Genomic DNA, 19,054 nt, shown 5'->3' on the forward strand with positions numbered 1-19,054 from the left:
AAACAGAAAAGCAATTCATTATTATGGTATTAATTATTGCTTTTTAATTATGATTGAAATAAAAAGATAAAGTAATTATAATAATGTGATTTAAAAACTAAAAGTAAATTACAATAATTGCTACTCTAACGGTGAATTAACTTATTTTTGTAAGACATGCTTGACAAAAGATAAAATTGTTGAGTGTATGAAAATACGTGTGAAGATTGACACAGAATAGTCATGCAAAGGAAGAATTTCATAAAACCAGCTATCCTAAAAAACTCTTCCAGAATATCTCATTTGTCTAATCGCCTGAAAATATCAAGACTGACTGACAAGACTCTTTGTGATCAAAAGGTACAAATTTACAAGTTAGCAGGTTTTGCTAAGAGGCCGAAATAGTAAAAAGTCAGTATAATTATCACTCCTCAAAATAGCCCAGTAGTGCTAGGGTTGATGCTATGAAGAAAGGATAGCTTGCACTATGCTACAAAATTGTGTGAAAGGAATCACTGAAAAGGAAACTTTTGGAGGATATTTCATTGGCATTACAAACTCTCATTATTTATATTTCCAGAAAAACCAGCCATTCCAGTAAACTCACCAACTAACAAAACTTCATAGCTGTCAGGACCACCATGGAGGGCTGTGCTAGAAGAGGGAAGAGTGAATTGAAGAAAGACGAGAGGGAAGAATGAGGAGAGGGAATTGGGGTGTAAATTAAGCTGTCATACCTCTCACACAGTTGTGTGTTGTCACGGGTAGTCACGCTCCTACAGGAAAGTGGACATTCTTAGAATCACCCCAGAGGTATAGGCTAGGTACAGGGAGATATCATGAGTGTGTGTGTGTCTGTGTGTGTGTGTATCTTTGTCTGTGTTATGGATAATTAGGGATGAATTCAATAAGGTGCAAGGCTATTTCAAATATCTACCATATACATAAAAAAGTAATAGAGAAAATCTTAGCATATAATAAATGAAGAAAAATTGCCTCGAAGATTTTCACTTCTGAGATATAGAGGAGAAATGTTTCATGAAATGAGAATTTATGGAGTTGTGTATTTCACTTAACTTCCCATTCTCTCCCATGCTTTCCTGTGGTACTTACCAGGGTTACAAATGACATGGGCTTAGTTAAAATGTTCCCTATTGTCCAACAAATTGCTAACTTAACCTCTCTCTCCTGTTTTCTGGATGAACAGATATGAATTTTATTCAGTTTTTTACTGTAACACCACATGTAATTCTGCTCTATATCATTTTCTATAAGGCTAGGAGAAATTCAGTCTTGATAACTGCATCCCCATTTTTAGGTCCTGAAAAGGTGCTTAGAAGCCATCCACAATTTAGGACTTCATGCAGGTCTCTCTGGTCTTCTATCCATACTGGTTATACTGATACATTCTTTGTCTTTGCCACCATGATTTCTCAAAGGCAGATAGTCAGGTCTGCAGCTGTCTGGCAATGCAGATGTTTGCCAAGTCAAGTGTTCCTTCTCCAAATGACTTCTCTAAGAAGTCATTCTTCTCTGAGGCCCTATCATATCACTAAGGAACTTCAAAATGGTGGGACACAGCTAATTCTGGGACTAATGAGTACCCACTCACCCCTTCCAGACCAGGGAGTGTACTTCTTCCCCAAGTATAGTCACAGATGTCTTTGTGGCCCCAAGTCTATTCATCTCCCTTTCCTTTTTCAGAAAATTTTGCTTAATCTTCCCAGTGAGGAGTTGGGAAAACAAACACTAAAGGAACTTCTTCAAGAAGATTCATTTTTTAAAATGGTGTAAATGTGTCCCAAAGCAAAGGAAATGACATACTTTACTATCTCCTTGTAACAAAGGAGGAGCAAAATAAAAAAACTAAAATCACAAAATAGCATTTTAATTAATTATCTTGTTATTCTCCTACAGTAAGCTTAACTTTACTGCAAAGACAATTTATTTCTCATTCTGAGATGCTTTTTTTTTTAAGAGCAAGGAATAAGGTAGACTTCTTGGGGCAATAGTTGTTAACCAGTTTGGTGTTGTTTACATTGACTAGAAGACTGCAAGGGTAAGCAGTGGTATTTGGCCCTTAGCCCAATGCTTCCAACCAATTCCTCAGAGTCATAGAACTCTTCTCAGTTTTTGAGCCTAAGAAGTCGGAGGAGGATTGTGTATTGTCAAAATTCGAGGATCCCTTTCAGTCCTTCGCTGGAGACCAGCCACTGTTAGAAGGCAGAGGAAAAAAAGTCCTGCTACAATCATGACCAGGCTTTCCCAAAAAAGCATCCATTATCCAGTAAGTGATTCAGCCATTTTTCTATCCCTCCTGATGATTGAACTTGATGAATTTGGAGCTCCACAATAGCAGTGGCTCCTTTATCCTTCTTTTGTTGTGTGATGAAGGCTGTCCCTTACTGCAGGCTTATTACAGAGGTCACTATATAGTTAGTGACCGAATAGATGGATGGATGGATGGATAGGTAATCCAGAATAAAGAATATCTGCTAGTTACTTACTTAAAAGAGTAAGCCTTCATTTGTTTCTGAACGAATGTGCCACAAAATGCACAAAAATCCTCTGGAGAAAATAACTCAAATCCAATATTCTGCAGGTAAAACCTAGTTTTCATTGGAGTTATTTATCAATCATATATAAAGCACAACTAGAAGCTGATTTGCTGCTGAAGATAGCAGATTATGTCATCCCAAACCAAGCCACTTTGGTATATGGATTAATCTGAGCTGAAGGCACTTGAAAAACAGCAAATGAAGAGAGGAGCTTTGTCTGAACGCCCCTTTTCTGCCTAAACACAGATCCTCCAAGAGGAATCCAATTGTCATAACCCCCTCCTGGGGAGCTTCATCAACCAGGGAAGATTTAGGAGACTAGATATCGACACCACACTCAGACAAACTTTATCACAAACTATCATACCTCCCATCTATTCTTATGCTCCAACTCATCTTTCCTAAAAATAATTTAGTCTCCCCTAAGATACCTACATTCCCTCCTCCCTTTTCCTTATGATGATGGTATTTTATCCTGAATTCTAAAACCACCCCCTTGAGTTACTCACTTATACCAGGGCATCTCCCACATATTCATGAGATATTCATGTTAATAAAGTTTTGTTTGTTTTTCTTTTGTTAATCTGTCTATCAGTAGAGGAGGCATATGTTTATTTTGATGATTATATAAAATAACATGAATAGTAACAATATGAAGACGTGACATAGAAGTTTTCAACAAATGGCAGCAATAGTGGTTTTTCTTATAATGTATAGCACATCAGAGGCAATCTCTGCCTAGAGCCGTCATCATCCTTAGCTGTAGATTTAATTTATCTGAAGGGCTTAAAAAATAGTGATGCCTGGACTCTACTCTCAGACTCTTAGAGAGGCAAAGCCAGTTCATTGGTATTTTTAAAGGCTACCAGTTTATTAGAGTATAAAAGTAGGGTTAAATATCTTTCTAGGAAGATGAAAAATTTAACAATCACATTCATTCATACAGCAAAGTAAGAAAGTAGATGATCTGTAAATAACTGTTTTCTCATGGCGGAGTAAGAATGAAAAAAATCCATAGAAATATAACTTCTAGATATATAGTAGCTAAACAAAGCAGGGGAATCACCTTGAAGTGCAATATCTATTTCAAACTGAAACAGGAGATCTAGGTTGTGTTTCAAACATACCCTTAATAAAAACTCTTAGAACACTTTATTGATGGAGGTATACTAATGAGAAAAAATTTTACCTTAAAGTCTGCAGTGACACAAACAATAAGAGAGAACAGTGTGTGAAATGGTCTACAGCATAAAAAAACACAACTTGAATACTCTCACAAACTAAAAATGCTACTGGATATTTTGTTAAAGAGGGAGAAACAAAGGATTTTTGGCAAAAGTACAAATTACACTTTAACATAGCAATTTGGGGAGCCACGTTAAAATTATAATTCTACGCGTAATAACATAAGTAATTGACGACACTCCACTTCTTCAGTTCCTTTTGGCTATACCGTTAAGGACTATAAAGCACGTACTACATCCCATGACTGTCAGAGTTATGCAAACCGTCTCCATCACATCCACGAGACACTTCCATGCTTGATTCAAGCCACCATTAAGACACTGAGAATGAGCAAGCTATTTAGGGTATGAAAGTATTTTCCCTGGAATACTTTTATGAGGATATAATCTTCTGGCCTTAGGTAAAGCATGGCAAAAAGCATACCAAGTGTTATCCTTTTTCTTCATTAGTTAATCGATTTGGGATTTAAATCAACAAACGTACTGAACATTTATTATATCCAAAGCACCATGTTTACTATTTTTAAAAAGTTCTTAAATATTTATTTATTGAAAATTTATTTTTTTTAAAGATTGGCACCTGAGCTAACAGCTGCTGCCAATCTTCTCTCTCTTTTGTTTTTCTCCCCAAATCCCCCCAGTACATAGTTGTATATTTTAGTTGTGCGTCCTTCTAATTACGGTATTGAAAATTTCTTAATGGGTTATTTTATATATATGTAGTTAAAGTACATGAATGTATTTATATGTAAATTGATGATATGTATATATTTAAAGTATTATATATATTTAAAATACATAAATAAACAACATTTATCTATTCAGCACCAAATATTTATTGAATATCTGGTATATGCAAAGCACTATCTTCGGTTCTTAGATATTATGTCCTGTACTATTTTTGGCATTTTGTTTTTGTTTTGTTGTTGATGTTTATTCTTTCAATTCTTCCCTAAATTATTGGAGTGATCAAACAAAAGGTAAACACTAACTTAATTATGGGCATGCGAATGTGAAAGCAGGCATACAAGAAAACATTTTTACAGCAATAAAATTGTGTGGATATGTAGGGAAGGGAAAAGGCAGAGTCTGCATAATCCTTAAGTCTGTGGATCAATGGCAAGTTGACATTATTATGGCAAGTTGGTGTTATTATTATTGTTTACTTGAAGAAATACTATACATACTTGTAGAAGAAACAAAGCAAAAATGTATAATGAAGAAATAAATATATATATTATATCTAATTCAATTTAAGCATACAGTGAGGGAAAAAGAAAAGAGTTATGGATAGAAATGATAAATACCAGCATTGAAATGACATATTACGATGGTACAATTGGTTAATTGTTTAATTGTTATTTATGTACATGGGAGGCAAAGGCAATAGGGTGCAACTGTTAAAAGTTTCCAAAACCATACATATGTGATTTACAATTCGGGTGCTGCCACTTGGGGCTCTATAGCTTTGGACATGTTATTTGAAATCCTTTTGTCTCAAGGTACTTAATTATACAACGGAGATCATCGTACTATCTATTTCTTAAAGTTGTGAGGATTAAAAGATGCAATTGTTTGGACTATAGTATATGGTCAATATATAACAGTGGATAATAATACAATAAAATAATAATAATATAATTTCATGAACTTAAAGCTAATAAACAGGAAGAAAAACAATGTAGACACTCAAGTATTTGTAACTTCAAGTACTAAAAGTGAAAGTTGATTGCCCTGGACCTCCTAGAGTGAAGACTCAAAGTTTAGTAAGTCCAATTAAAGAATAGCAATAATGATTACAATAAAACAGTAGGATAGAAGGTAGCATTATTAAGGTCCCCATAGCTAATATTAATAGAATGGCCATGAGTATAAGTTACCCAATATTAATGCATTTACACTGTTTTTAAATATTACAAAATGAGTTTAGAAAATTTTCAAGACTATCTTTTCACTCTCTTCCATTTCAAATATGCTACTGTTAAAAGAAAAACACTGTTTGCTGAGAAATAAAAAAAAAAAAAACCTAAAAATTAAAAAACATGATTTCTGGTAAAACGGACAGTATATGTTGATATTTTTTTTCTATCTTCAACCTGGCAGTAATAATGCCCATATCTGCAGTAGAAAAAGTTATTTTCAGTGGAACCATTATTGATTTTCCTAGAGGAGTCATAGTGTTATTTTCAAGGGTTCTATTGTCTTTTTTCCAAAATTTATATACAGATATATTTTAAATTCACGTTCCTTGGCCTTTTGCTTCTCTTTTACTGTTTAGTGCCTGTTTGGTAACTAATATTGGTCTTCGTCTCAGTGACAAAACTATTCTTCAGATTTACATTGCAGCTATTTCTAACAAAGTGTGCCTACAGAGTAATAGTAAAGGTAAGTAATGCAGTATTTGCTTTGAAAGATTTTTTAATATATTACAAAAATAATGCTATATTGAAATAATACATCACATTTGTGTTTTAATTTTTAAAGAATATTCAGCAGAATCATGGTCAATGTGTCAATATGTTAGACAGAGCTGGTTGTCTTTCAAATCTCCATTTTAAACATATAGAAATTGACAAAATACCATAAACATCAGTTTAAAATAAGAATCAAGAGAAAAAAACCAAGAAAGAAAAATTTCAAGTTCCAGCTATGAAGAGGAACATCTTCACTGTAACCAACCAGACTTAATATGTAAGAATTCAAGTCAAATAATATATAATAAACTAGGTTGGAAAACAGATGCATTGCTTTCTGTAGTATTCATTTGGAACTGAATCCCACAAGCTGAGAAAACAGAAAAGGCTGTCCCTTTGTAAAGGGAGATTAAAAATATACGGCACATTGGCTCGGGGATAAGGAGTAGACACAGGCCACTGACATGGGGCTATGAGCAAAATAAGAATGACCTGAAAGCAGACTATCCCAGTCCCCATTCCTATGAGATGCCAAAAATCCAAGCCAGTAAATTAACACAAAACTGGTCTGAAACATATACAATAATAAAACTTGTATCTACTACTTCACCTTGCATTCCTGTAAGGTGAATGCTTCTTCACTCAAGGATATAGCATTTATTCATGTTAAAAAACAACACTGAGGATAAGAACAACAATTTGATACTACTTTAGAAATCTGTACACTTGTAGTAGAATCATGTATGAGAATGCTTATAGTAAGATTTTTATCAATGGCAAAAGCTAGAATAATCCAAAATTAACCAAAAGTAGAATGGATATATAAATTATGATATATTCACACCAGAGATTACTGGATAGAAACCAAAAATATAAGCAATGACTTAAGTAACAACATGGATTAATATTAAAAACATATCTAGGAAATAAATTCATAATATTGAGGAAAGACTGCATTCTGCATGGATCTAATTATATAAAATTTAATTTTTTTTTTGAGGAAGATTAGCCCTGAGCTAACATCTGCCGCCAATCTTCCTCTTTTTTCTGAGAGAGATTGGCCCTGAACTAACATCTGCTACCAATCCTCCTCTTTTTGCTGAGGAAGACTGGCCCTGAGCTAACATCTGTGCCCATCTTCCTCTACTTTATGTGTGGGATGCCTGCCACAGCACGGCTTGAGAGGCAGTGTGTAGGTCCGTACCTGGGATCCAAACTGGTGAACCTCAGATCACCAAAGCAGAATATGCAAACTTAAGTGCTGTCCCACTGGGCTGGCCCCATAAAATTTTAAAATATTTTAATGGCAAAACTAAATGATAAGAGTTTAAGGATGCAGTTATGAGGTAAATTATAAAGAAAACAGTTACCAGACAGCTGAGCTTATAAGCCTTTGGAGAAAGTGGTGGTGTGATTGGGTTGTAATAAAAAACAAATGTCAAAGGCAGTAACCTAGACCTTTTAAAAGGCAGCGATGAAGACTCTCACTTCTGGGAGGATGAAGTAGGCATATTTTCCCTATTTCTCCTGCTAAGTACATCTAAAAGTTGTGAACATTATATATAAAACAAACATAAGAAGAATCTTGAAAGGTGGAAAAGAGAAGGCATGATTGCTAAGGACATGGGGACTGAGGGAACAAAAGAAGATTAGCTTCCCAGGTGTTCTTTTTCTCTCAAGATTTGGAGTTAAAGAAACCTGCAACTTGGAAATACCAACAAATACAGACAAAAAAAATTGCCCAACAAGAACTGTTCTCTCAAAGAAGCAAGAAAAGAGTAACCTAGGAAGCCAGAAAACTTTTAGATAATAATCTCTATACTCCAGTCTATTACCTCAGAAAACATTCCGGCCCCGCTCCCACTTGATCCAGCAAAGGCCAAGTGAGGAACCTAGACTTCTGCTCTTGGAAGGCTGTAAAAATGCATCCCAAACTCTGTGGGGGTGATAGTAGAGAAAGTCAATTACGGGGCTGGGAATTTCATCCCAGCTGGCTGATAATAAGCCTTCTCACCCTGTGTGTCACTGGAGACCATGTAGGGACCCTAGACTTAGCAGTAATGAGGGGCATTCCGCTTTGGGTGTCAAGAGAAGGTGACTGGAGAACTTGAACTTCTAACTCTCCCTGGCAGTAAAGACGTGGTTCCTGCCATTCTCTAGACAGAGTATTGTCAGAGCAAGACAGCTAAAAAAAAGTTTATGGAAGTTTGAGAATCGCATAACATAATACAAATATGTCCAGGTTTCAATTGAAAATCACTCATAATATCAAGAACCAGAAAGGTATAAAATTAAATTTAAAAAAGACAATAAATAAAAGTCAACTTTGAGACTACAGAAATGTTAGAATTATCTGACAAAGATTTTAAAGCAGCAACGATAATAATGCTTCAACAATCTATTGTGAATATGTTTGCAACAAATTAAAAAATAAAAAGTCTCAACAAAGAAAGAGAAAGTTGCAGGTAAAAATAGAAGATGTAAAGAAGAACCTAATGGAAATTTTAAAACTTAAAAATTGAATAATCAGAATATACAGTTCAATACAGTTCAACATTAGAATGGAGCAGTCAGAAGAAAGGAATAGTGAACTGGAAGGTAAAACATAGAAAGTACCCAATCTGAGAGAGAAAACACACTGAAAAAAAAATGAACAGGGCGTCAGGGAACTGTGGCACTGTAACAAATTATCTAATATATGTGTCACTGGAGTTCCAAAAGATCAAGAGGAAGAGTGTTGAGATGAAAAGTACTCAAAAAAATGATGGCTGAAAACATCCCAAATTCATCAAGAGACATAAACCTACAGACGTAAGAAGCTGAGAAAACCCCAATCTGAATAAAACCTATGAAATCTATACCAAGACACATCATAAACAAACTTCTGTGTATTTTTTTCTATACAAAAAATAAAAATCCTGAAAACAACAAGAGGGAAATGAGACCTATGAGACTTTACCTATACGGAAAAAGTAGTTTGAATGATAGTGTATTTCTTACGAGAAACCATGGAAGTCAGAAGTGGCACAATATCTTTCACATCCTGAAAGAAAAAAAATGTCAACCAGAACCAATATCCTACAAAAATATACATCAGCAATGAAACAGAAATCAAGACATTCTCAGGAAAAGGAGAACAAAGACGGTTTCCTGTTATCAGACCTAATGCTATAAGAATGGCTAAAGGAAGTTTTCTAAACGAGAAGTGATAAGAGAAGAAAATTTGGAATACTAGGAAGGAAAAAAATCACGGTAAGCAAAACTATGGATGAATACAATAGGCTTTCTTTCTCCCTCTTGATTTTCTAATTGATGTTTGATAGCTGAAGCAAAAATTATAGCACTGTGTGATATGATTCTATACAAACAGGAAATATTTGATAATTCTATTATAAATGGAGTAAGATAAAGGTATTTATGAAGAGGGAAGGATTCTATAATCCACTCAAAATGGTAAAATGATGATGTTAGTACACTGTGATGTTTTGTATACATAATGGAATTCTCAGAACAACCACTAAAAGTAAATATAAAAAGAGATACAGTAAAAAAAAGTAGATAAATTAAAATGGAATTCTAAAAGATGTTCAACTATGAAAGTGGAAAAAAAAGCAATCAGAGAAATGAAAATCAGAAAAAAATAAAATGACAATCTTAAACATATCAATAATTACATTAAATATAAATAGTATAGTTACACTAATTAACAGACAGGAATTGGCAAAATATTTTTTAAGTGACTCAACTATATGCTGTCTACAAGACACTAACTTCAATTATAAAATATAAGCAGTTCATATTCTATAAAGTAAAAGCATAGAAAAATATATCATACGAATACAAATCAAACATAAGTAGGAGTGGCTACATTTATACCAGAAAAAGGAGACTTTAGAGCAAAGGAAATTGTGAGAGACAGAGAGGAGAAGTGCATAATGTTACAATGGCCGACGTACCAAGAAGACATGGCATTCCAAAAAAGTGTGAACCAAACAATACAGCTGCAAAATGTATGAAACGAAAGCTGATAGAACTAAAAGGAGAAATAGAAAAATTCACAAATGGGGATGTCAAAACTGTTCTCTCAACAAATGGTCAACAATTGACAGAAAATTAGCAAGGATATGAGATAATCAACATCACTATCAATCAACAGGATAAAATTTATAGAAGTTTATAGAACACGCTACTCAACAAACAGCAGAACGCACATTCTTTTCAAGTGCTCAAGGAACATATGAAAGGTAGATCATATACTGGGCCAAAAAACAAACCTCAGCAAATTTAACAGAATTGAAATCACATAAATTGTATTCTCCAACCACAAGAGGATCTGACTAGAAATCAATAAAGTTAAGATAACAGGAAAATCTAAAATTTGGAAACTAAATAACAGACTTCTAAATAATCCATGAGTCAAAGGAGGAAGTCCTAAAAAATGCATTGAGCTAAATTAAAACGAAAATATAGCATATAAAAATGTATGGGTCACAGAAGTGTTGAGAGGAATATTTATAGCTCTAAATGCATACATAAGAGGAAATGTCTCAAATCAATAATATAAGCTCACATTAAGAATCTATTAAAAAAATAGAGCAAAATAAACCCAAAACAAACAGAGGCAATAAAGAGCAGAAACCAATGAAACAGAAAAACAATAGAAAAAAATCAAAGAAACCAAAGCCTTGTTCTTTGGAAAGATCAAAGTTGAAAAATCTCCAGTAAGACTGACAAACTAGAAAAGAAAAAAGATATGAATTATTAATAGTGGGAATAAAATAGAGTATATCAATATAGTTATTATAGTTCTCAAAAATTAAGGAAATTAAATTCATGATTAAAATTTTTTCAAAAAAGAAATTTTCAGGTCCAGATGGTTTCATTGGAGAATGTAACCAACTGTTGAAAGAGAATTATTACCACTTCTACACAATCATTTTAAGAAACAGAATAAAAGGGAATACTTCCTAATTTACTTTTTAAATTTTAATTTATTTATTTTATTTATTTATTTATTTTGAGTAAGATTAGCCCTGGGCTAACATACACTGCCAGTCCTCCTCTTTTTTTTGCTGAGGAAGATTGCCCTGAGCTGATATCCATGCCCACCTGCCTCTACTTTATATGTGGGGCACAGCATGGCTTGATAAGCAGTGCATAGGTCTGCGCCTGGGATCTGAACCAGCGAACCGTGGGCTGCCGAAGTGGAGCTCGTGAACTTAACTATTACACCACTGGACCGGCCTCCTAATTTATTTTTTTGAAGTTAGTATTACCATGATACCAAACCAGAAAAAGTCCAAAAAAAAAAGATAGAAAGTAAACTACAGACCCTTATCTCTCATGGATATAGATGCAGATCTCCTTAGGAAAATATTTTCATATAGAATTTAGCAGCATATAAGAAGAATTATACAAAATGATCAAGTGGGGTTTATTCTGGACATGTAAGTCTGGCTTAATATTCAAAAATCAATCAATGTAATCCAGCACATTAACAGGCTAAAGAAGGAAATCACATGACCATACCAGTCAATGCACAAAAACATTCAATAAAATTCAGTATCCATTCATAACAACTCTCAGAAAAATAGAATGGAGGAAAACTTCCTCAACTTGATAAAGAATATTTACAAAAAATCTACAGTTAACATTATACTCAATGGTCAAAAGACTGAATTCTTTCTCCCAAGATCAGGAAGAAGGCAAGGATGTCTGCTCCTACCACTTTTATTCAACATAGTGCTTGAAGTTTCAGCCAATGCAATAAAGCGAGAAGAGGAAATAAAAATGCATAAATATTGGAAAGAAAGAAATAAAACGATTCCTATTTTCAGATGATATGATTATCTACATAGAAATTCTCAAGTAATCTAAAATCGAAAAAAATACTCCTAGAACAAACTCATTGTGAGTTCAGTAGTATAATGAGATACAGAACAAATATGCAAAAATCCATTGCATTTCTACATATTAGCAATGAGCATATGGACACTGAGGTTAAAAACACAATAGAATTTATAACTGCTACACCAAAAGAGAGGTCAAAAATATAATTGTAAAAATCGAAGTTCAACAACAATAAATATACAAAGGAGGGGGGACCAGCCTAGTGGTGCAGCGGTTAAGTTTGCATGTTCCACTTCAGTGGCCTGGGGTCACTGGTTTGTATCTTGGGTGTGGACCTACACTGCTTGTCAAGCCATGCTGTTGCAGGTGTCCCACATATAAAGTAGAGGAAGATGGGCACAGATGTTAGCTCAGGGCCAGCCTTCCTCAAAAAAAAGAAAAGAAAAGAAAAGAAAAAATACAAAGGAGGAAAAATAATCAAACGATGTATGTACAGTGCCTTTTTGGAGAAAATTTTTAAACTTCCTTATAATCAAAATCACCACCATAAGCCTTTTTGAGGAACTTGATAAAATTAATACAAAATGTATCAGTACAACTGAACAAGAATAACAAAGACACTCATGATAAAATAAATATAAGAAGTTTTGCCTATCAGATATCAAAGTGATCTATAAAGCTATAACAATTAGGATAGTATGTTATTGGCTCAAAGCATTACAAGTTTATCAGTGGAACAAAATACAGAGCCAAGAAATAGTCACATATAGGTGTGCATACTTGGTATATGGCAGAAATGGTATTACTGAGCTATGAGAAATGATGGACTTCTCCAAAAGTTTAGACTGGTAAAATTGATTTTCTTTGTGAAAAAAAAAAGGCTGGGTGAAATATGGACATAATGTGAAAGGAAAAACTGGGAGGAAAAAAACACACAAGAAAACAAAACCCACAACTTTTCTTTTGGGTTTTTGAGGAAGATTAGCCCTGAGCTAACTGCTGCCAATCCTCCTCTTTTTGCTGAGGGAGACTGGCCCTGAGCTAACATCCATGCCCATCTTCCTCTACTTTCTATATGGGACACCTACCACAGCATGGCTTTTGCCAAGTGGTGCCATGTCCACACCCAGGATCCGAACCCCGGGCTGCCAAAGCTGAATGTGTGAACTTAACCGCTGCGCCACTGGGCCGGCCCCAAACCCACAACTTTTGAGAAGGCAACATAAAAACTCTCTCTTATCATCTCAGTATAAGGAGCATATGTCGATCAATAAATTTTAAAATGTTAACACTGACAGAAGATTCAATTACGCTAAACTTAAGAAACTTGGTTTATCAAAAATGCCACAGAGAGAAAATTTAAAAAAATTTTCCGAGAGAAGGTATTTGCAACACATATAATTGACAAACAATCTGGGTCAACAAAATGTGAAGAATATCTATAAAGGGCAAACCTATAAAAAATGGACAAAGACATGAATTGACTTCCTCTACGAGATATTATTTCAAATCCAGCAGATTGACAAAAACAAAGTGTGACCGTCAAGTTTAGCAAAAATGTGGAACAAGGAATCACTTCTAGCATGGACATTCCAATACCCTTGGCAGAGGGTAGAGTGCTTTTCTGAATGAAAAAAGTAAGACTGGGAAAGAGAGGGTGTGGCCAAATCATGTACGGCTTTGAATTACATTGGACAGTATCCAAAGGCAGTGAGGGGCAATTCAAGTCCATTAAAAAGAAAAGTAACACATCTGTTTTATGTCTTACCAAGAAAACTGGAGGTAGCTTAAAGGATAGATTAGAGTAAGAAAAGAGGCAACAGTTAGCATCAAAGTAAATAGTAGATGTTTAAAAATGGAGAAAATAAGAATTGTTAGTATAAAAGCAGTATTGTTTCTCTAAATTGAGTCTTGACATAGTTACAAGTATTTTATTACTAATTATAAAATTACATTATTATGTAACATGAGTAAGGAAAAATCCCTGAAGCAGTTTTTAATCGTGTTCTTGTTTTCCCAAAATAAATTATTTGATTAGAGCCTTGTTACTAATTTAAGAACTTTTAATTGATAACTTATGGCCTAAAGGACTTTTTACCCAAGTACATAATAGTGTAATTAGTAATAATTTAATGATTCAAGTGACAATTTTCTAAGTTATTGCATTTAATGTTTCGTAGACTAAGCCTATTATACTTTACATTATTTTTAAATTTTACTTTGAAACTATGAGCCATTTGCTCTTAACTATAAAGCTCTATAAGATGAATCCCCTATCCAGATAGACTCCATGAGTATAGGAAAAAAATATAATGGATTCCTTTTATTTTCATTAATCCTAAAATTCAATACAGTTATTTCCTCTAATTAAATAATATTCATGTGCTTTTATATTTCATAGGAATCCCATTTAATTATGAGATTTTCACAATATATTGGAGACTGTATGAAAAGACCATTGAATAAAGCAAAGAAAGCAAACTATTAGGAATTCTTATCTCCATATTTCTATTTTTTCCATTTAACCATGTTAAGCATTTCACCCTATTAAGCATTTTGATTAAGTCCTTTGGCTTATTGTTTGATAGCCCCAAGAAGACTATTGGAGTTAGAGAAATCACATTTTCATTGACTGTGTCCAAGGCTAGGGGAATGGTGAAGAGGAGCCGAAACTGAAGCAGACATGACTTCCATGTCATTGACCATCCCTCGACCAATACCTAGCTGAGGCATAGGGTCATCATGATTGTGTCAGGCAAACCATGACATGTCCCTTGGAATCAGACACCTAACCTCACAGACGAAATTGATAGGGTGGAAGAATAAAGAATGATCAGTTATCTGTAGTAGAAATGATGTTTGCACGTGGGAGGAAGGGCAAGTATCATTTCTTGTCTCTTACTATGTTATAAACTTTCTATACATTAGAGGAGAAAAAGAGGGCAAATCTGGTTCTTAATAAATAATATTCCTCCTATATGTTTTGTTTCTTCTATTATCTTTAAATGCTAACATCTTTAACATCTTTAATATATTTAAATGTTAATTCATTTAAAAAGCTGAATTCAATAAACACAACATTTGAAAAAGGATGTTGAAAGAGCAGAAAGCATGTGCAACATTTCAAAAGTTTCTGCATTCTCAATTAATTTAGTCATGCTTTAGGATGCATAGGTACTTGCAGAATATGGGTGCAGGTACAAGTGAAAAGTTTCAAGAAAATATGCATAAGAGAGACGCACATCTATTGAGGGGAACAGAGTTTCCAAAGTCTGAATTTTAATACAAAGACGTATAATGAGAAATAAATTTGGAAATATTAGCATGAACTTAGAACAATCACTAAAGCATTTTTGTGTGTTGTATTTATTGTCTCCTTTCTGATTTTTAGGTATAAAGGGAGAATTTATACCCCTTGTACGTCTCAGCTCATAGCACATCACATTCATATGTCCATTCAAAGCTATCCCTTTTGTGTTTTATCTTACTTTGTTTTATGTTATTCCATTCCATTTTATTGCACTGTATTTTATTTCATCTTTTCTTCTGTTCTGCTTGCCTGCATCCTTCCATCCCAATATTCACTTACTCGTCTTGTTTAATACGTGTGAAATAGGCATGAAACCTTATCAAATATCCAGTGTTGTTGAGTGTGTGTTTTAATTTACAGACATTATATTTAAATATAAATCATATTATTTTACTCCTCTTTCATTCCCAACACCAATGTTTTGAGATATATACATGCTTCTTTATATGTTTCTAGGTTGTTACTTCTTACTGCTCAGAAATATCCCACTCACCACATTTTACTTAGGCATTCTCCATGGAATGCTCAGTTGCTGTTGTCCTACCTTCCGGATCACGTGTGCTTGCTTCTTGTTAGAGGAATCCAAACAGGAACTATTAATGGGATAAATTTTGGAAAATGTATTCCCATACTCCATCTTCTGTGATATAGGGGAGAATACAGAAGAGAGTGGAGATTACAATTCATTTCCAAAAAACAATATCTAGCATATCAGGTTTTAGCATGCAAACTTAGATAAATGTTGTTTTATTGAAGTCGACGAATGGTTGGTCATTTTATATACTGTTGGTAGGGCCTAAAATTCATCTCCCTATGTCCTTGCCATGTACTTGAAATGATATACATTTCTGTCATTTTTACGTAGATGAAAACCAAGATAATACAATTGTTTTTTATCTGCATTTCTCTTATTTCTAGTAAGTCAGAGTATCTATTCATATGCTTGTTAGCCATTCAGCTTATATTTCTAACTACTCATTAATATGTATTGATTATCTTCTAATGATTTTCCTAATTATTTTTATTTAATTTAGATGTTAGTGTTTTCTAGATATTCATCCCTTGGCTATTTTAGATGGCATATGTATTTACTCTCAGTCACATTTGTCTCTTAACATTAATTAACATCTATTGAAGAGAAATCATTAGTAACGTTAAGGTTTATAACTTTTGTTAAAAAATTACTTCCCTAGCCTTTGTAAATAGTTACCCACATTTTCTTCAATTAGCTCATAATGTTTACATTTAAGAAGCTTTCATTAATGTGTTGCTTGATATTATGAATTTGAATAAAACGCAAATGAAAATTGGCTCCTTACTCTGCCCAGAAACAATGTGACTGTCTATTTATGCAACTGAATTTGTCGACATCCTTTATAGCTTCATGGTAGAGTTTTACTGTATTTTCCTAAAGTTCTGATCTTTGCTTATAAATTTATTTAAAGTTTGTTTAATGTTGTTTGAACTCTTTGCTTATTAATCTAGAAATGAATCTGCTGGGCTGCATCCCTGACAAAACTGATGGTCCCTTCTCTGCATTCTCTCCTTTCCTTCTTTTGTTAATCCATAGAAGAGAGAAATAGGAAATACCCATCAAACTTCTTTTGGCTGGAGGAGAGTAACTTGATGATGGAGGTATGAGCTAAAAATAAACTCCTCCCAAGTGGTCAGAAATAGAGATGCCAGGTCAAGTCTTGGTACTACCAGTAAAACACCCCTTCCATCCCCACTCCTTCATGAATACAGCATGTTAGGTTTAGGTGAGAGACCCAGTTACTGCTTCAAAATAGCTGCTTTCTTAATTATATGCTGATTGACCTCTCAGAATGGCTATGAATCCAGAGTAAAGTAAAAATATTACTGTAAAAAGAGTTGAAACCACAACGATGTGTTTTATTCCATGAATAGAAGTCAAATTGAAATAATCTTTTATTTTATATTTTAGAATTCATTATTCTGCTTTCACAACGAAAACAAAAATTATAAGCCTCAGAGCCTTTTCACTTACCCACTCCACCCACTCCAGAAGGTTATGTTTCTGCCTGTTGAGCCCCTGGGCATCTGCTGTCCCCGTCGTTGGTAATGGTGGAGGAAGTAGAACTGGCAGAGCCAGAGGGTCTGCAGGTAGTCATATGATGAAGGTAGAGTTGCCATAAGAAGAGAAATTAAGTGAATAATGAGAAGATGACAAAAAAGCATGCACAAACTACAACAAACAGGAACATATGTGATCTGAGACTGAGGGTATTTGGAAAATGAGAGCTACTGAACGTGACTACTTGGCTTGTCAAACGTTGAAGAGGACTCGTGGAAAGGGGATGGGAGAGCGAGCTGGTAAAAGACAATATTACAAATGTCTGTGTCTTAAGAGATTTGCTCCTTTCATGCTCTACAGAGGCTTAAATACTTAAACTGCCTTTCAATTTTCTAAGCAAGTCTGGTGGTTATTTAATTATAAGCGCTCAGACTTGGCTGAGGGTAGCTCAAATTTATATGGGTCCATTTGATTCATTTTACCCTTAGAATAAAAATTTCTAAAAAGTAAATGTACCATCAGGTTAAATTCCCTTAACTTATTAAGATTGTGTGTATGCATGTGTGTCTGTGATTTTAGAAGACTTTTAATTTTAATGATAATTTCCCTACTGATTATATGAAATTCTGTGTTATATTGCTGAAGCATAAGCTTAATAAGTCATGAAAAAGGACTCTGTAGAAAATGCTAGCTGAACAAGGTTACTACTATTGAAGCCTGTATTCCTACAACCTAGGTAGCTAAATGTCTTCTGTACAGTGAATTTACGTTAGCTACTTAAATGGATATAGTGAAGAATCAAATCTAGATGTATAAAATATGGAGATAGTAATAAATGTTTTAAACTTATCAGCACAATTAGCTAAATTATTCTAATTTATAAAACTGACATTACCCAAAACTAGGAGTTTCTAAAAGGTGGTCCTAGGACTCTGGGGTCCCAAAGACCCTATCAGCAGGGACATGAAATCAAAGTATATTCATAACAAGGCTAAGATGGTATTTGCTTTTTTTACTTTCTCTCATGAGTGTACATTGGAGTTTTCCAGCAGCTAATGGAATGATATGAAGTATGAAAAGTAAAATATATGGACCTTTAAGATAAAAAAAAAATGATTACTACTAAATTTCTTATACTCCATTTCTGGAGTCATTAGGGCATAGCACTTTTATTTCATGACCGTTTCAAGAGCTTTATTACAAAAAATAAATGCATAAAAATAATTAATTAACTACAAACCTTAAAGGTCATTAAGTAATCTTAAGAGTGTGACATAGAGACATTGTACAGAATAAGCGTGTTGTTAACTTTTGAAAATATATAAAACTAAATGTTGTTGCAAAACCAAGTTTCCCCAGTGTATACATAGGTTATGGAAAATAATAAGCTCATCACTGTGCCAATATGACACCAAATCAGTAAATCTATTTAGTGCTTATAATATAGTGTTACATTGATTTAATGATGCTATTAGTGATATTTGCAGTGATTGGACTGGCATAAACAATTAGTATTTCAGATACTGTTTCTTGGTAGAAAAAACACATACTTCCACTAATTGCCTCTAGTTCTGCTTCTATTAACTGCACACTTTGTACATGCTAATAATCTTATTATCAGCTGTTGCCGAGTTAATTAAAATTCATGTCTACAAGTATAAGCC

The 19,054-nt window shown here is 33.9% G+C and overlaps 1 long non-coding RNA gene across 1 annotated transcript in view; it reads right to left on the reverse strand.

Annotated features, from left to right (window-relative positions):
* The window catches only part of LOC139083831 (uncharacterized), a 116,690-nt gene that overhangs the window by 86,355 nt on the left and 11,281 nt on the right, over positions 1 to 19,054 (reverse strand). Inside the window, exons 2-3 of the long non-coding RNA XR_011540798.1 lie at positions 17,364 to 17,473; positions 15,900 to 15,995 (exon numbers count right to left, since the gene is read on the reverse strand). This is a non-coding gene — a long non-coding RNA (uncharacterized lncRNA). The remainder of the gene's footprint in view (positions 1 to 15,899; positions 15,996 to 17,363; positions 17,474 to 19,054) is intronic.

Source organism: Equus przewalskii, chromosome 6 (genome assembly GCF_037783145.1).
Source record: "Equus przewalskii isolate Varuska chromosome 6, EquPr2, whole genome shotgun sequence".
Taxonomy (NCBI): domain Eukaryota; kingdom Metazoa; phylum Chordata; class Mammalia; order Perissodactyla; family Equidae; genus Equus; species Equus przewalskii.